Below are 20627 nucleotides of genomic sequence, written 5' to 3'. Positions count from 1 at the left end.
AAACATAGAAAAAATTGTTTAACCTTCAGAGAATAAGGGAAATATGGGAAATGCAAAATCAAACCACTGCGAGATACCACTATATATTCACCAGTTGGAAAAAGAATTAAAAAGTCTGACAACCACCTAAACACTTAAAGAAATAAATAACAATTCTCTACAAACTCTTTTTTTAAAATATATTTTTTATTGTACTTTAGGTTCTGGGGTACATGTGCAGATTATGCAGGATTGTTGTATAGGTACATATATAGCAATGTGGTTTGCTGCCTCCATCCCCCCATCATCTATATCTGGCATCTCTCCCCATGTTATCCCTCCCCAACCTCCCTACCCCTCCACTGCCCCTTCCCTAGTCCCCCCAACAGACCCTAGTGTGTGATGCTCCACTCCCTGTGTCCATGTGTTCTCATTGTTCAACACCTGCCTATGAGTGAGAACATGTGGTGTATAGTTTTCTGTTCTTGTGTCAGTTTGCTGAGAATGATGGTTTCCAGATTCATCCATGTCCCTACAAAGGATACGAACTCATCGTTTTTTATGGCTGCATAGTATTCCATGGTGTATATGTGCCACGTTTTCCTTGTCCAGTCTATCATCAATGGGCACTTGGTTCCAGGTCTTTGCTATTGTAAACAGTGCAGCAATGAACATACGCATACATGTGTCTTTATAATAGAACAATTTATAATCCTTTGGATATATACCCAGTAATGGGATTGCTGGGTCAAATGGAATTTCTGTTTCTAAGTCCTTGAGGAATCACCATACTGTCTTTCACAATGGTTGAACTAATTTTCCCTCCCACCAAGAGTGTAAAAGTGTTCCTATTTCTCCACATCCTCTCCAGCATCTGTTGTCTCTGGATTTTTTAATGATCGCCATTTTAACTGGTGTAAGTTGGTATCTCAATGTGGTTTTGATTTGCATTTATCTAATAACCAGTGATGATGAACACTTTTTCATATGTTTATTGGCCTCATATATGTCTTCTTTTGAAAAGTGTCTGTTCATGTCCTTTGCCCACTTTTGAATGGTTTTCTTTTTTTCTTGTAACTGTTTTAGTTCTTTGTAGATTCTGGATATTAGTCCTTTGTCAGATGGGTAGATTGCAAAAATTTTTTTTCCCATTCTGTTGGTTGCCAGTTCATTCTAATGATTGTTTCTTTTGCTGCACAGAAGCTCTGGAGTTTAATTAGAACCCATTTGTCTATTTCAGCCTTTGTTGCCAATGCTTTTGGTGTTTTAGTTGTGAAGTCCTTGACTATGCCTATGTCCTGAATGGTTTTACCTAGGTTTTCTTCCAGGGTTTTTATGGTGTTAGGTCTTACGTTAAGTCTTTAATCCATCTGGAGTTAATTTTAGTGTAAGGTATCAGGAAGGGGTCCAGTTTCTGTTTTCTGCACATGGCTAGCAAGTTAACTCAACACCACTTATGAAACAGGGAATCCCTTCCTCATTGCTTGCTTTTGTGAGTTTGTCAAAGACCAGATGGTTGTAGATGTGTGATCTTGCCTCCGAGGCCTCTGTTCTGTTCCATTGGTCTATATCTCTGTTTTGGTACCATTACCATGCTGTTTTGGTTACTGTAGCCTTGTAGTATAGTTTGAAGTCAGGTAACATGATGCCTCCAGCTTTGTTCTTTTTGCTTAGGATTGTCTTGGCTACGTGGGGTCTCTTTTGGTTCCATATGAAGTTTAAGGTGGTTTTTTCCAGTTCTGTGAAGGAGGTCCTTGGTAGATTGATAGGGATAGCATTGAATCTATAAACTACTTTGGGCATTATGGCCATTTTCACAATACTGATTCTTCCTAACCATGAGCATGGGATGTTTTTCTATATTTTTGTGTCCTCTCTTATTTCCTTGAGCAGTGGTTTCTAGTTCTCCTTGAAGAGGTCCTTAACATCCTTTGTTAGTTGTATTCCTAGGTACTTTATACTCTTCGTAGCAGTTGTGAATGGCAGTTCATTCTTGATTTGGGTCTCTTTAAGTCTGTTATTGGTGTATAGGAATGCTTGTGATTTTTGCACATTGATTTTGTATCCTGAGACTTTGCTGAAGTTGCTTATCAGTTTCAGGAGATTTTGGGCTGAGACAATGGGGTCTTCTAAATATACAATCATGTCGTCTGCAAATAGAGACAATTTGGCTTCCTCCTTTCCTAACTGAATACCCTTTATTTCTTTTTCTTGCCTGATTGCTCTGGCTAGAACTTCCAATACTATATTAAATAGGAGTGGTGAGAGAGGGCATCCTTGTCTAGTTCCAGATTTCAAAGGGAATGCTTCCAGTTTTTGCCCGTTCAGTATGATATTGGCTGTGGGTTTGTCATAAATAGCTTTCATTATTTTGAGATACGTTCTGTCAATACATAGTTTATTAAAGTTTTTAGCATCAAGGGCTGTTGAATTTCGTTGAAGGCCTTCTCTGCATCTATTGAGATGATCATGTGATTTTTGTCTTTGGTTCTGTTTATGTGGTGGATTATGTTTTTAGACTTGCATATGTTGAACCAGCCTTGCATCCCTGGGATGAAGCCTGTTTGATCATGGTGGATAAGCTTTCTGATGTGCTGTTGCAATCAGTTTGCCAGGATTTTATTGAATATTTTTGCATCTATATTCATCATGGATATTGGCCTGAAGTTTTCTTTTCTTGCTGAGTCTTTGCCAGGTTTTGGTGTCAGGATGACGTTGGTCTCATAAAATGATTTGGGAAGAATTCCCTCTTTTTTGGATTGTTTGGAATAGTTTCAGAAGGAGTGGTACCAGCTCCTCTTTGTAAATCTGGTAGAATTTGGCTGTGAACCCATCTGGACCTGGGCTTTTTTTGGTTGGTAGGCTATTAATTGCTTCCTCAACTTCAGCCCCTGTTATCGGTCTATTCAGGGTTTCAACTTCTTCCTGGTTTAGGCTTGGGAGGGTATAAGTGTCCAGGAATTTATCCATTGCTTCCTGGTTTACTGGTTTATGTGCATACAGTTGTTTATAGTAATCTCTGATGGTAGTTTGTATTTCTGTGGAATCGGTGGTGATATCCCCTTATTGTTTTTTATTGCATCTATTTGATTATTCTCTTTCTTTTTTATAAATTTGGCTAGTGGTCTATCTATTTTGTTGATCTTTTCAAAAAACCAGCTCCTGGATTTATTGATTTTTTTGAAGTTTTTTTCTTTTGTGTCTCTATCTCCTTCAGTTCTGCTCTGATCTTCATTATTTCTTGTCTTCTGCTAGCTTTTGGGTTTTTTTGATCTTGTTCCTCTACCTCTTTGAATGCTGACTACAGGGTGTCAATTTTAGATCTCTCCTTGTTTCTTGTGTGGGTATTTATTGCTATAAATTTCCCTCCAGACACTGCTTTAAATGTGTCCCAGAGATTCTGGTATGTTGTGTCTTCATTCTCATTGGTTTCGAAGAACATCTTTATTTCTGCCTTCATTTCACTGTTTATCCAGTCAACATTCAGGAGCCAGTTGTTCAGTTGCTATGAAATTGTGTGGTTCTGAGTTAGTTTCTTAATCCTGAGTTCTAATTTGATTGCACCGTGGTCTGAGAGACTGTTTGTTATGATTTCTGTTCTTTTGCATTTGCTGAGGAGTTATTTACTTCCAATTATGTGTTCAATTTTAGAGTTGGTGTGATGTGGTGCTGAGAAGAATGTGTATTCTGTGGATTTGGGGTGGAGAATTCTATATATGTCTATCAAGTTTGCTTGGTTCATATCTGAGTTCAAGTCCTGGATATCATTGTTAATTTTCTGTCTCGTTGATCTGTCTAATATTGACAGTGGAGTGTTAAAGTCTCCCACTATTATTGTGTGGGAGTCTAAGTCTCTTTGTAGGCCATTAAGAACTTGCTTTATGTATCTGGGTGCTCCTGTATTGGGTGCATATACATTTAGGATCATTAGCTCTTCTTGTTGCATTGATCCTTTTACCATCATGAATGCCCTTCTTTGTCTCTTTTGATCTTTGTTGGTTTAAAGCCTGTTTTATCAGAGGCTAGGATTGCAACTCTTGCTTTTTTTTTTTTTTGCTCTCCATTTACTTGGTAAATCTTCCCCCATCCCTTTATTTTGAGCCTATGTGTGTCCTTACAGGTGAAATGTTTCTCCTGAATACAGCACACAAATGGGTTTTGACTTTTTCTCCAATCTGCCAGTCTGTTTCTTTTGATTGGGACATTTAGCCCATTTACATGTAAGGTTAATATTGTTATGTGTGAATTCGATCCTGGCATTTTGATGCTGGCTGGTTGTTTTGCCCCTTGGTTGATGCAGTGTCTTCATTGTGTCGATGGTCTTTACTATTCGGTATGTTTTTGGAGTGGCTGGTACTGGTTGTTCCTTTCTATGTTTAGTGCTTCTTTCAGGACCTCTTGTAAGGCCATAAACTCTTTAAAAAAACAGAAGCGGAGAGCACACTTCCCAACTTATTCTATGAGGCCAATATTACCCTGATGCCAAAACCAGACAAACACATTACAGGAATAAACTGCAGACCAATATCTCTTATGACTATAGATGTAAAAATCTTCAACAAAATACCAGCAAACAGAATCTGGCAATATATAGAAAGAATATACACTATGACTAACTGTTCCAGGAATGCAAGTGTGTTTAACATACCCAAATCAATTAACATAATATGCTCATTAATAGAATGAAGGACAAAAAAATCCCCACATGATCATCTCAATAGTTGCAGAAAAAGCAGTTGACAAAATCCAATACCTTGTCATGAAAAAAACAAAACAACACCCAACATACTAGGAATCGAAGGGAACTTCCTCGCCCTGGTAAAGAGCGTCTACAGAAACCAACAGGTGACACGACATTTAATGGTAAAAGACTGAATTTTAAGATTAAGAACAAGATACAGACGTCTGCTCTTGCCACTTCTATAAAACATGTCCTAGAGGTTCTAGTGAAGGCAATTAGGCAAGAAAACGAAATTGAAATGTATACAGATTGGAAAAGAAGAAGTAAAACTATCTCTATTTTATGGTATGATCTGGTATAAAGAAAATACTACAGAATCCAATTAAAATCTCTTAGAACTAATAAATGAGTCTTACAAGTTTCAGGATATAAGATTAATATAAACAATGTTTCATTGTATTTCTATATTTTCCTATTCTTTTTCATTTCAGCAAGTCCTGATGGAATCAACTGTATTTTTGTACAGTAGCAATGAGCAAACTAAAAATGAAATTAAGAAAATAGTTTTATTTATAATAGCACTGAAAAGAATAAAATACTGTATTAGTCCATTCCCACACTGCTATAAAGAAATACCCAAGACTGGGTAATTTATAATGAAGAGGTATAATAGGCTCATGGTTCTGTAGGATGTACAGGAGGCATGGCAGCATCAGCTTCTGGAGAGGCCTCAGAGAACTTGGCAAGTCATGGTGGAAGGCAACGTGGGAGTGAAGCATCTCATGGCCAGAGCAGGAACAAGAGTGAGCGAGGTGGGAGGTGCCACACACTTTTAAATGACTAGATCTCACAAGGATTCACTATTATGAGAACAGCACTAAGGGAAGCTGCTAAACCATTTATGAGAAAACAACTCCCATGATCCATTCACCTCCTACCAGGCCCTACCTCCAACATTAGGAATTACAATTCAACTTGAGATTTGGGTAGGGACATGGATCCAAACCATATTTAATGCTTAGGAATAAATTAACAAAAGAAGTGTAAAACTTATAAATTGAAAATTGTAAAACATTATTGAAAGATGTTAAAGAAGATCTAAATAAACAGAAAGACATCCTATGTTCATGAATGGAAAGACTTAATTTTGTTAAGGTGGTAATACTCCCCAAATTGATACACATGTTTAATGCAATCACTATAAAAATCCCAGCTGCCTTCTTTGCAGAAATTGACAAGTTGATCCAAAAATTCACATGGAAATGCAAGGGACTCAGAATAGATGAAACAATTTTGAGAAAAAAGACCAGGCTTGTATCTCTCAATTTCAAAAAACTACAAAGCTATGATAGTCAAGATAGTGTGAAACTGGTGTAAGAATAGACACATAGATCAATGGAATAGAATTGAAGGTCCAGAAATAGGTCCTGGCATTTACAGTTAATTGATTTTTTACTAGAGGGCCATGACAATTCAGTAGGGGAAAGAATTGTCATTTCAACCAGTAGTATTGGGCCAGCTGGATTATCCACATGCAAATGAATATCCACATGCAAATAGATATTCACATGGAATAAAGTTGGACCCATATCTCACACCATATGCAAAAACTAACTAAAGAATTGATTAAAAACCTTAATTAAAGAGCTAGAACTATAAAACTCTCAGAAGGAAACAGAGGTCTAAACTTGCATGTCCTTGGATTAGGCAATCATTTCTTAGACATGACACCAAAAGTATAAGCAATAAAAGAAAAATATAGATGAATTGGGTATCACCAAAATTTAAAATTTTTGTGCTTCAGAGGATACTACCAAGAGAGTGAAAAGACACTCTACAGCATGGGAGAAAATGTTTGCAATTCATTTAAGAAACTTGTTTCTAGAAAAGATAAAGAACTTTTACAACTCAATAATAAGACGATAATAAACCAATTAAAAAGTGGACAAAGGATCTGAATTGACGTTTCTCCAAAGAAGAAACACAAATGACGAATATGCACATGAAAAGGTAATCAACATTATTGGGCATCAGAGCAAAGAAAGTCAAAACTATTGGTATTTAGCGGGATATACCAATTCACACCCACTAGATTGGCTATTACTTTAAAAAGAAAAAAGGGTAACAATAAGTTTTGACTGGGTGCAGTGGTTCATGCCTGTAATCCTAGCACCTTGGGAGGGTGAAGAGAGCGGATTGTCTGAGCTCAGGAGTTAAGAGATCAGTCTGGCCAACATGGCAAAACCTTATCTCTACTCAAAATACGAAAAAAAAAATTAGCCAGATGTGGTGGCACACACTTGTAGTTGCAGCTACTAGGGAGGCTGAGACAGGAGGATTGCTTGACCCGGGAGGTGGAGGTTACAGTGAGCTGAGGTCATGCCACTGCACTTCAGCCTGGGTGACAGAGCAAGACTCTGTCTCAAAAAAAAAAAAAAACAAAAAACCAAAACCCAAAAACAAAAAACAAGTGTTGGTGAGGATTTGGAGAAATCGAAACCATGATACTCTGCTGGTGAGAATGCAAAATGGTGCAGCTGCATTGAAAAATAGTCTGGCAGTTCCTGTTAAACATAGAGTTACCACATTGTCCAACAATTCCACTCCTAGGTAGATCCTCAAGAGAAAAGAAACATGTCCACACAAAAAGTTGTACATGAACATTCCTAGCAGCATCTTCGTAAAAGTCCAAAAGAGGGAAAACGCCAATGTCTATCCACCAACTGATGGACAAATAAAATGGGATATGTCTGTAGAATGAGATACTTGGCAACAAAGCGAAGTAGTGATGCTCCTCAACTCACACTGAGGTTACGTCCCAATAAACCATTGTAAGTTGAAAACATTGTAAGTCGAAAATGCATTGACTACACCGAATCTACCAAACAACATAGCTCAGTCTAGCCTACCTTAAATGTGTTCTGAATACTTACATTAGCTACAGTTGGGCAAAATCAGCTAACACAAAGCCTATTTTATAATAAAGTGCCGATTATATCATGTAATTTATTGAATACTATACTGAGAGGGAAAATCAGAATGGTTGGATGTGTCCTTGAAGCACAGCGCTGCCTGAATGCATGTTGTTTTTGTACCACCATAAAGTCAAAAAATTGTTGAGCCATTTTAAGTTGGGGAATGTCTGTGTTGATGCATACTACAACATGCATGAATCTTGAAAACATTGTGCTAAGTGAAAAAAAAACAGTTACAAAAGATCACATATTGTATGATTTTATTCATATGAAATGACCAGAACAGGCACCTCTGTAGAGACAGAAGGTAGTCGTTGCCTATGACTGGATCAGTGGGATGAGGTAGGTATTTGAGCAGTGGTGTCTAAAGGGCATAATTTTTGTGCTTTGTTTTTGGTGGTAATTAAAATGTTCTAAAATTAATTGTCATCCTAGAAGTGCACTTTGTGAATATACCAACAACTACTGGTTTGTATAGGTTGAAAGTGTGAAATGTGTAATATGTGAATCGTATCTCAATAAGATAGGATGGTACAGGACTCTGTACTGAAAAAAGGAAGGGTGTGGAGCACTGGAAACTCTCAAGTGTGTTGATGGAAATGAAAATTAGCATAACCACTTTGGAAAGACATTTGCCAATATCTAGTAGTTGAAGATAGTATCTCTATGACTTAGCGATTTTATTCCTGAATATATACCCTAGGGAAACTTGTACACATGTGTAGCAGGATACATTTATGAGACGAGCGGCATTGATTGCAATAACTCTGAAATGGAAATGACCCAAATGTCCATCATTAGTAGAATATGTAATTAAATTGTAGTATGGCAATATTATGGAAGTCTGTTGAGAAAAAAAATGAACTAAAACCATTCTCAGCAAATGTGGATGAATCCTAATAACTTAATGCTGAGGGATAAACATGACACCAAAAATACAGACAGTATTAAGTCATTTATATAAACTTCAAAAACCTGAAAATAAAAAGCTGAAACAAAAACACAGAATTTAGGGAGGTATCCGTAGACGGTAAAAGATAAAGAAATACAAAGAAAGCGATTATCTAAAAAGTCAGAATAGTGTTTACTCACCCTCTCTGGGGAGGGGACACTTACGGCGCTTTGGGACCTTGGCAAGGACCTTCCTTGACCCAGTGTGAGCACATAGCTGCTCTCTTTAAAATTACTCATTAAAATGTATATTTATATTTTTTGCTCTTTTAAAAATACATAGTAAATACACAATAAAAAAAGCTCAAAGAAAAGTCTGAAAAATGTTTTGGAATAAAGAAAACATTGTGTTAATATTTTAAACATATTATTCTTAGGTGTTAAAAGTGAATTGGGAAGAATTCTATATGCTTACATATAATATTGTCCTGCTGACTCAGAAACTGACATATTGCATTATAAACAAAAGAACTCATTACCTCTAGTGCCCTCAGTGGGACTATATGCTGAAATGTAAGTAAGTTCAAGAAGGGTTTAGAGGAATTGATGGAAGATAGATCTCAAACGGTGATACGTACGATAAATTCCTAAGCTTTTGAAGTGGATGTCAAAGAGGGTAATTGGATTCTCTTCAACATGTTTCTTGTTGCTGCTGTCATATAGAAAGCAAGACTGGATCGATGGAGGGTCTGACCCAGGAAGGCAAATCTCATCTTCTTCTGTAACTACCGAAGATACAACTCTTCCCCAGAGGATCACATTCCGTGGCAGGTGCCCAGGATGAAGGACAAGGCTGATCAACCCATGTTTACTATGCAACTAGGTTCTTGGTCCCTGTTTTCAAAGAATTGATCATCTGATGGGGAAGACAAAGTGATGCTCGTGACCAGAAGATTTAAATTTTGAATTATGTGGCTTTAATAATAAATATATTCTCAGGAAAAACATTTGCAGATGTTATGTTAGGAAAATTTACAAATCAATATGAAAAATATACATAAGCCAAAAGAAAAATGAACAAAGGGCCTGGATAGGCAGAACACAGAAAAAAAAAAAATCCAGACAGCAACAAGCATATGAAAAGTTGGTTACCTTCATACTTAAAATGCAGAATTGTAGGTTAAAGCAATAAGGTGTTCCTTATCACCTGTATTAGTTCATTCTCACATAGCTGTAAAGAACTACCTGAGACTGGGTAATTTATGAGAAAAAGAAGTTGAAGTGGCTCATGGTTCTGCAGGTGGTACAGGAAACATGGCTTCAGAGGCCTCAGGAAACTTACAATCATGGTGGAAGTTGAAGGGGAAGCAGGCACATCTTCACATGGCCAGGAGGAGAGAGTGAAGAGGGATGAGCTCCATACTTTTAAACAACCAGATCTTGTGATAATTCACTCATTATCATGAGAATGGCAGAGGAGATATCTGCCCCCATGAGCCAGTCACCTCCCACCAGGTCCTTCCCCCAACATTGAGGATTATAATTCAACATGAGATTTGGATGGGGAAGCAGAGCCAAACCATTTACCACTTATCATATTGGCAAATACCTGTGAGTTGAAAATAGCCAGTGTTGGTGAGTGTGTAGACAAATAAATGTTTGCTACTAGTAGAAACATAAATTACTATTTACTAATTCCTTATTACTAAATTAATATTTACTAATTACCTCTGTATAACCTTTTTGAAGAACAAGTATGCAATATCAATTTAAAAAAAAAAACCACACATATTATTTGACTCAACAATTTGAGAACCAGGAATTCAGCCCTTGCACATTTACTTAAAAGTGCCAATGTAGAGATAGGTAAGAAACAAGTGACATAAATTGCCCCCATGGAGGGGAAAAGGGTGGTTGGGGGCTGTCCAGGAGGGATGTGATGGGGATTACAGAGAAAGATGGGGAGACTTTTTGCTTTATGCTCTTAGACATTTGAATTTCGAATTGCGTAAATGGGTTTAGAAAATCATTAACAAATTATTTGACATTAAACAATCACTTTAAAAAACTTAAAAAGAAGACCTCACCACTGTAAGATGACTATAGACAATAATATTATCCCAAGTACCTGGGTAACAAAATAATCTGTAAAACAAACCCCTGTGACATAAGTTTACCTAAAAAACAAACCTGCACATATACCTCTGAACCTAAAAGTTAAAAAAACGTAATAATCATTGTATAGTTTCAAATAGCTAGAAGGGGGATATTGATGTTCCCAAAAGAAGAGAATGATAAATATTTGAAATAATGGACATGCTAATTACCCTCATCTGATCACTATATGTATCAAAATGTCACTGTGCACCCCATAAATATGTACAATTATTATCTGTCAACTAACAAACAATCTAAAAAGACTTCAATATACATTCATTGAAACATTACTATAGCAAGTCACTGAAAATTACCTAAATGGCCGTCAACAGGGGAACTGATTGAGTAAATGTATATACAGTGGAATACTATGCAGCTGCTAAAAAAAGTGAGATAAGGCCATGCATGGCAGCGGCTCATGCCTGTCATCCCAGCACTTTGGGAGGCTGAGGAGGGGTGATCACTTGAGGCCAGGAGTCCAAGACCAGCTTGGGCAACATAGTGAGACCCTATTTCTCTTTTTTTTTTTGAGACAGAGTTTCACTGTTGTTACCCAGACTGGAGTGCAATGGCACGATCTCAGCTCACTGCAACCTCAGCCTCCTGGGTTCAAGCAATTCTCCTGCCTCAGCCTCCCGAGTAGCCGGGACTACAGGCGTGCACCACCATGCCCAGCTATTTTTTGTATTTTTAGTAGAGACGGGGTTTCACCTTGTTGACCAGGATGGTCTCGATCTCTTGACCTCGTGATCCACCTGCCTTGGCCTCCCAAAGTGCTGGGATTATAGGCGTGAGCCACCGCGCCCGGCCGACCCTATTTCTACCTAAAAAAAAAAAAAAAATAGCAGAAGTAGTGGTCCATGCTTGTATTCCCAGCCACTCAGGAGAATGAGGTGGGAGGATCACTTGAGCCCAGGAGAGGGAAGCTGCAGTGAGCTATGCTCGTGCTGTTGGACTCCAGCACGGGTTACAAGAAATGAGTGGACAAACTCCATGGTTGAGTATCTCCCAGATACATACAACAAAAGCAAGCTATAGATATGTGCACAGAGTAATTCTAAGTAGTTTTTTTTTTTTTTTGTAAATTAAAAAACATACACACAGATAATCTTTGAGGGGGGAACTGGCAGTGGGGAGGGAGGAAGATTTTTCTTTATTTGAAATTTCTATATTGTTTGAACATTTTACATTTTGCTTTTATAAATATATAATTTTTACTTTAAATATTTTTATAAAGATCTTTGGAGATCATTAATTTATACCTACTGAAATTTGTTGTATTTCAGATTATGTGGTAGACAGAAGGGTAGAAAAGGTATAAAAAAGACATAGCCCCTTTGCTGGAAGAACTGAGTCTCACTGAAGACCATTTGTAGATAATCATAGCACAATGGAATAAACCCTCCTGAGACAGAGAGACTAATGCTGTGTGGCGGGGTCATGGAAGACTTGGGTTTTGGAAAATTCCTCAAAGTTTCCTAGGCAGGAAAGAGGGGTGCTGCCCTAAACCAGGCAGAGAAGACCAGGACCTGACCCAGGCCACTGGCGATGGGATGGACTAGAAAACCATTTCTGTAGTAGAATTGACCCAAGATAGGTGATTAGTGGGCTGTGGGCGGGTGGGTGAAGGAGGGAGCTATTTCTGTGTGATGGGGTTAGGAGCACCAGCTGAATTTGGTATTATTTTCAGAATAGCAGAAACTCTTATGCAGTGTTGGATACAAGAGGCGTATGAAGATCTCCACCCCCAGAGAGGTTTACATCTGGTTGGTGAGAAAAATGTATTGCCTGTCATTAGCCTAAGCTGACACTTCAATTCACTAAAACCTGCCCTTTTGCCGACAATCACACACCTCTGCTGCGATGTGTGTTGAACACCACCCAGCGCCTTTCCTGATCAGAGAGGAGGTTGCCCTGTCTGGCTTCGCCACTCAGCGGCTGCATGATCATGAGCAAGTGACCTCACTGCTCTCCACCTCACTTTCTTCATCTGTGTCACAGGCTTTTCTGACAAGCAAATAAGGAATGGAGAGACTTAGCATGGTGTTCGGCATGTAGTAGTGCCCAGCAAATGTGATCTGTGATTGTTACTATTATTTTAAAAAAATCATGAAGGAGGGACTGGGCACGGTGGCCCATGTCTGTAACCCCGGTGCTTTAGGAAGCCGAGATGGGAGGTTCGATTTGAGGTTTGAACTCCAGCCTGGGAAACATAGGGATACCTCTGTCTTTACAAAAAATAAAAATAAAAACATTAGCTGGGAGTGGTGGTACTCGCCTGTGATCTCAGCTGAGGGGGACAGATCCTTTGAGCTCAGGCATTCAAGGCTGCAGTGAGCTATGGTTGTGCCATAGACTCCAGCCTGGGTGAGAGTAAGATCCAGTCTTAGAAAAAAAAATATCATGGGGACAGGAGTTCAGGGGTTGATCAGCAAAGCTCCTCCAGGGCATTTTAAGTTGTGAGTAGGCAGCCCTGCTGCTTGAGCTGTGAAGACTGGCCATGTACATGCAGGGCTTGGTAAAGACATCTGCAATAGTGACGCACGTGTTATTGTGCCACATGGTCATTAGATATAAATAGCAAGCCGTTCAGGTAAATACAAATATTTACTTTTTTTTTTTTTAATGAGACCAGCCTGGCCAACAGGGTGAAACCTCTCTACTAAAAATATAAAAATTAGCTTGGTGTTGTAGCTGGTGCCTGTAATCCCAACTACTTGGGAGGCTGAGGCAGGAGAGTCACTTGAACCCAGGAGGCAGAGATTGCAGTGAGCCGAGATTGTGCCATTGCACTCCACCCTGGGAGACAGAGTGAGACTCTGTCTCAAACAAACAAACAAATCCCCAAAAACAACAACAAAAAAATCTGCAATAGGAAGAAAATAGGCTAAGTGTGGCAGTTCACACCTGTAATCCCATTAATTGAGAAGGCTGAGGTGGGAGTACCACTTGAAGCCTGGACTTCGAGGCCAGTCTGGAAAACAAAGGAAGACCTGATCTCTACGAAAAATAATGATAATAAAAAAATCAGCTGGGCATGGGAGTGCGTGCCTATGGTTCTAGCTACTCAGGAGACTGAGGATTGCTTGAGCCCAGAAGTTTGAGGCTGCAGTGAACTCTGATTTCCCCACTGCTCTCCAGCCGGGGTGACAGAGCAAGACCTTGCCTCTGAAATAAACAAGAAGTAAATGCGTTGTTGATAAAGTCAGATAATAATGAGGGAAATTTTTTGTAGAGAAGACAAAACTGGAGCGAAGGCCTAAGAAGAAGCCGAAGATGCTTGATTCCAGTGTTACGGGAGCTAAAGCCAATGCTACGTTGGGTGTGAGACGCAGAGAGGCAGGCGTTCCTGGAAGAGAAGGGCATCTGAGGCTTCTAAAGAAAAATCCAGAAGAAGGAATAAAGGGGATTGGAAAAGAAATGAGTGAGAAGGGAAGAACTAGGGCAGGCAGTGACCGTGTCCTCTTCCAAGAATGCCTCTTCAAAGAAAACACATGTATGGATGAGCTGTAATTCATTCCTCCACTTGACATTTGGAGATAGTTTGACAAATCCTGCCACAGTGTAGCTGGAGCTGCTGCTTACGCCTGCTAATCCCAGATGGCTGGAAGCGGGGTGGGTTCCTTCCTTCAGTCTCCTGTGCTAAAATGCCTTTTGCATGAAGATGACTTGACCTCAAAAGAACAGGAGAGGAAAATGAGCTTCCTTGGATGTACAAAGGCACGGCTGGGAGGAGAGAGGGGTCTGGGGCCCAGAGGCAGGGCTTCTCAGGTGTCCTGTGCCTCCACTACTGTCACCATCAGCCCCCTGCTGGCATGTGTCCAGGCAAATCGACTAGTATGTCCATCTCAGCAGACCCATTGGGCAAGAACGAGTCCATATGCCAATGTGTGGGTTGGCCCACATGCCCTCTGGACCAAAATCAGAAAGCAGGCCATTGTGTGACGCCAACCCCTGAGAAGCAAGGTGCCTTTCTTTCTCTTGTTTCTGCTGTGATACCCGCTGACTTCAGGTAGTCAGTGTTACAAACTTAGGGAAGAGGGCGGCAGGAGGAGAGGCAGTTTCAAGTTTATCAGAGTGGAAGGGCTCATGCTGCATTTAATTTTTCATTTCTTATTTATTTTTTTTTGACATGGAGTCTTGCTCTGTGGCCCAGGCTGGAGTGCAATGGTGAGATCTTGGCTCACTGCAACCTCTGCCTCCTGGGTTGAAGGTATTCTCCTGCCTCAGCCTTCTGAGTAGCTAGGATTGCAGGTGCCCGCCACCATGCCTGGCTAATTTTTGTATTTTTAGTAGAGATGAGGTTTCACCATGTTAGCCTACTCTCAAACTCCTGACCTTGTGATCTTCCCTCCTCAGCCTCCCAAAGTGCTGGGATTACAGGTGTGAGCCACTGCACCTGGCCTAATTTTTCATTTCTGTGGGTACATAGCAGGTGCATATATTTACAGGTTACACAAGATGTTTTGATACAAGCATGCAATGCTTAATAATCACATTAGGGTAAGTGGGGTATTCAGTCACCGCAAGCATTCATCCTTTGTGTTCTAGACTCTCCAGTTATGCTCTTAGTTATTTTTACATGCACAGTTAAATTATTTTTGACTATAGTCACCCTGTTGCGCTACCAAATCTAGGTCTTAGAATTCTTTCTAGCGACTTTTGTACTGATTAACCATCCTCACTTCTCCCCACCCCCCACTACCCTTCCCAGTCTCTAGTAGCCATCATTCTGCTCTCCATTTCCATGAGTTCAATTATTTTAAATTTCAGTTCCACAAATAAGTGAGAAAGTATGAAGTTTGTCTTTCTGTGCCTTACTTATTTTACTTAGCATAATAATCTCCAGCTCCATCCACGTTGTTGCAAATGACAGGATCACATTCTTTTTCATGGCTGAATAGTACTCCATTGTTTATAAGCCCCACATTTTCTTTATCCATTTGTCTGTGGATGAACACTCGGGTTGCTTCCAAATCTTGGCTATTGTGAAATAATGCCTCAATAAACATGGGACGGCAGATATCTCTTTGATATACTTCTGGGTACATACCCAGCCGTGGGATTGCTGGATCATATGGTAGTTCTACTTTTAGTTTTTCGAGGAGCCTCCAACTGTTCTTCATAGGGGTTGTACTAATTTACATTCCCATCAACAGGGTACAAGGATTGTGTTTTCTCCACATCCCTGCCAGCATTTGTTATTGCCTTTTATTTATTCATTTATTTGAGATGGAGTCTCTATCGCACAGGCTGGAGTGCAGTGGCATGATTTCTGCTCGCTGCTACCTCTGCCTCCCAGGTTCAAGCGATTCTCCTGCCTCAACCTTCTGAGTAGCTGGGATTACAGGAATACACCTCCATACCCAGCTATTTTTTTATATTTTTAGTAGAGATGGGGTTTCACCATGTTGGCCAGGTTGGTCTCGAACTCCCGACCTCAGATGATCCACCTACCTCGGCCTCCCAAAGTGCTGAGATTACAGGCATGAGCCACTGTGCCAGGCATGGTTATTGTCTGATTTTTGGATAAAAGCCTTAACTGAGAGGAGCTGATATCCCATTGTGGTTTTGATTTGCATTTCTCTTATACTCAGTGATGTCAATCATCTTTTTATACACCTGTCTGCTGTTTGTATGTCTTTGTTTGAAAAGTGACTGTTCAGGTTTTTGCCCATTTTAAAATCAGATTGTTAGATTTTTTTTTTCTATAGAGTTGTTTGCGCTCCTTATACATGCTGTTCTTAATCCCTTGTCCGATGGGTAGTTTGCAAATATTTTCTCCCGTTCTGTGGGTTGTCCCTTCACTTTGTTGTTTCACTCATGGCTCTATTTTGAAATCTTTCTATATTCTTGGTCCTCTTTTAGGAATATTAGCAGTGTCACTTTGTTAGGATCTATGGTTGCATTGCCCTGAGGCCTCTGAGCTTTTAAGGAGCCCACAAAAATATCTGGAAAGAACATATGACTCTAAAATTGAAAAAAAGAAAATTGAAATAAACATATGCTTGAACTATGTGAATATTTGAAGTAAATGATCAAATGTATATAAGGTGTACATTTGAATATGTTTTATGATCGATTAAAGTTAGTGTTCATCAAAGTTCATGATGTGCATAGTTGAAAGCTATCTGTAGGTTTGCTTTCCTCACTTCACAAGAATTCTGGTATATGCCTATCTGACTGCAGAGAAGTCATAGCTGAATTAAATGCGTTCCGCAGAGCTAAATAATTTCAAAAGCCATATAAAAATCCTTCTGATTTTTGCAGCAAAAACAATTGTACTTAATTTGAGCCACGGGTGCATTTGACAATGCTTGATATCAACATGATATCAGCATGAGGCAGGTGGATGACCTGAGGTCAGGAGTTTGAGACCAGCCTGACCAATGCAACGAAACCCCATCTCTACTAAAAATACAAAAAACAAACACACACAAAAAAACATTAGCTAGGTGTGGTGATATGTACCTGCAGTCCAGCAACTTGGGAGGCTGAGACAAGAGAATTGCTTGAACCCAGGAGATGGAGGTTTCAGTGAGCTGAGATCATGCCACTGCACACCATCCAGCCTGGGTGACAGAGAGAGACTATGTCTCAAAAATAATGAATAAATAAATAAACAAACAAACAAATAAATAAATAAGATCTCAAAATGCTGAGTGTGATGGCTGATGCCAGAAATCCCAGCACTTTGGGAGGCTGAGGCAGGAGGATCACCTGAGACCAGGAGTTTGAGACCGGCCTGGGCAACATAGTGGGATCCCATCTCTATAAACTATTTAAAAACTAGCTGGGTGTCATGGTGCATACCTGTAGTTCCAGTGATTTGGGAGGCTGAGGAAGGAGAATCGCTTGAGCCCAGGGGTTTGAAGCTGTAGTGAGCTATGATCAAGCCACTGCACTCCAGCCTGGGCAACACAGCGAGGCCCAACTCTAAAAAAGAAAAAAAAAAATCTTAAAAGTTAATTTTTAAAGAAAAAAAGTGGATGGAGAGTGTGCGTGGGTAGTAGGCTGAAGTGGGGCTGCTGGAATGCTTGGCTTGGTTTTGTTTTGGGGTGTGTGCGCTTAGTCTTGGGGTGGTGGTGACCACTGGGCATGTTATAAGGGACATATAGATTTGATTTTAGCCCAGGCCAAGGGTTCAGAATGTCGGCACTGCTCACTGCAACCTCTGCCTCCCGGGTTCCAGTGATTCTCCTGCCTCAGCCTCCTGAGTAGCTTGGATTACACGCATGTGTCACCACACCCAGCTATTTTTGTATTTTTAGTAGAGATGGGGTTTCTCCATGTTGGCCAGGCTGATCTCGAACTCCTGACCTCAAGTCATCCACCTGCCTCAGCCTCCCAAAGTGCTGGGATTACAGGCATGAGCCACTACTTCCATGCTTTTTTTTGAGACAGAGTCTCACTGTTGCCAGGCTGGAGTGCAGTGGCACAATCTCAGCTCACTGCAACCTCCTCCTCCTGGGTTCAAGCAATTCTCCTGCCTCAGCTTCCTAAGTAGCCGGGACCACAGGCACGTGATGCCACGCCCAGATAATCTTTGTATCTTTAGTAGAGACAGGGTTTCACCATGTTGGTCAGGATGGTCTTCATCTCTTGACCTTGTGATGTGCCTGCCTTGGCCTCCCAAAGTGCTGGGATTATAGGCGTGAGCCACCGCATCTGACCAAAGGTCCATTCTTCTAATAAAAGGTCAGTCCAGACCAGCTGCAGTGGCTAACACCTGATAGCCCAGCACTTTGGAGGGCCAAGGTGGGAAGGCAGTTTGAGCCCAGGAGTTCAAGACCAGTCTAGATAACTTAATGAGATCTTGTCTCTACAAAAAAGAGAAAAAGAAAAATTGGCTGAGTATGGTGGTACATAATTGTAGTCCCAGCTACTTGGGAGGCTGTGGCAGGAGGATGGCTTGAATCCAGGAGGTCAGGGCTGCAGTGAGCTATGATGGCACCACTGCACTCCAGCCTGGATGGCAGAGTGAGACGAAAGAAAGAAAAGAAAAAAAAAAAAGAAAGAAAGAGAGAGAGAGAAAGAAAGAAAGAAAGAGAGAGAGAGAAAGAAAGAGAGAGAGAGAGAGAAAGAAAGAAAGAGAAAGAAAGAAAGAAAGAAAGAAAGAAAGAAAGAAAGAAAGAAAGAAAGAAAGAAAGAAAGGAAGAAAGAAAGGAAGGAAGAAAGAAAGAAAGAAAGAAAGAGAGAAAGAACCAGTCAACAGGCATCTGGGCCAAGAAGTTTCCTACAAGTCTGGTTGGCACAAGGCAGTTCCCATGGGCCTGGCCACTTAGGAGCAATATAACCAGTTATGGTCCTGGTCTGCCATGCTGGGAGAAGCTGGAGCCGCAGTGGCTTCTGGGAGAGTGAGCATCCTCCATGGTCCGTTTTCTCGAGGTGTTGTGCCTCACATAGGTAACGGTGGTCCACAGGGCAAGACTGTGCACGTAGTGGGGCCTCAGGGGTGTGCAAGCCTGGGCACTCACACTTTAATGAGGACTAGTGAGGGGTATGTCTGCCCTCCCCACTGTCGCTTCTGTCTTCTGCATGCATGCCTTTTGCCCATTTCCTGGGCTTTGGTGTCCAGCTCCAGGTCCTCCCCGACACCCGGCGCCTGTCCTCACCCGCCGTATGTGTCACTCCATTCGGAGCAGCAGAGAGAACCACAGCTTTCTAGTGGTGGTGACTTTTTGTTCCCTAAATTGTTTTCTGTATCCGGCTTGGCTGCATTTTCCTCTAGAAATCTGCATCCTGGGTATAGATTTGGCTTTGGGAAAGCCGTCCATCTGGACATGTTTGATTGTAAAGTACCGTCTTGTATTTAAAGTTAGGGCCATCCATGATGAAGAGCAGACCTGGGCATGTGACTTTCTAGCCCAGAGATTGCCGGAAGCCTCTGGGGCCTCAACGAATGCAGGAGGCATGTGGTCTGTAGAGTCATCTGGTGTTCTGTGACATCCTATTTGTCCCCAGGCTCTGGTGAGTGAGGCTCAGAGCCTGCCAATCCCTTTTCACAGTGTTCACAGTGCCTATAAATTTCAGAAATCTTACTTTGAGGATATCATTTAGCTAACACATAATGTTTTTTTCTGGTGGTTTATTGATACTTAAAAATAATGTTTGCAGTACTCCAAGTAGGGACTGGTGTACATTGATAGTCTACCATATGGGCTCACTGGGAAATAAGGGAATTCTTTCTCTCTCTCTCTCTAAATAAAGATAACCCCATTAAATAGAAAAATCACTTTCCAGGTAAATCTTTCATATATATATGAATATATACTTCACCTTTTAAAATAATTCCTATAATTGCTGAATACTAATGATCTGCCAGCCTTTTACATACCTTATTGCATTTAGCTCTTAAGAACCCTGAAAAGCTGGTATTATTCTCACCATTTAGCCAGTGAGAAAAATGAAAGCCTAGAGAACTTATGTAACTTGGTCAAAATTACACACTGGGTGAGCGAGTGCCTGAGTGGGGATTTGAATCCAATTTTGTCCAACCCTGCAGCCCAGGGGATTGCCACCACACTATGATGCTTTACTTATTTCTTACAAATTAGAGGTGATTAAGCATATTTTAAACCTTTTCTTGATTAGTTACTGACAAAATGATGGATATCAGTGATAATGCAGTGCCGAAGGACTGACTTAGACCCTCAGGTGAAGTGGTGGAAATCTTAATGCCTAAGTAAAGAGAGAAGGAGCAGGGTGCAGCCAGGCCTCAGGAATGAACTGGGACTCACACCCATCCCCACTGGGACCTTCTCCATCCTTCCTCTCCGCTCTACTCTGTGCATCTATTTCTATTTTCTCTCTCTTTTCCTGCAGACCAATCTGAAGGTAGGCTGTCCAGGGCTGGTGTCCATGACTCTAGGACATCATCAAAGAGCAAGAGTCCTCACAGCTTCCCACTCTGCCTTTCTTTTGCTTTTTTGCTCTTGTTATCA

This window comes from Callithrix jacchus, chromosome 13 (genome assembly GCF_049354715.1).
Source record: "Callithrix jacchus isolate 240 chromosome 13, calJac240_pri, whole genome shotgun sequence".
Taxonomy (NCBI): domain Eukaryota; kingdom Metazoa; phylum Chordata; class Mammalia; order Primates; family Cebidae; genus Callithrix; species Callithrix jacchus.
Note: the sequence above shows the minus strand (reverse complement) of the source record.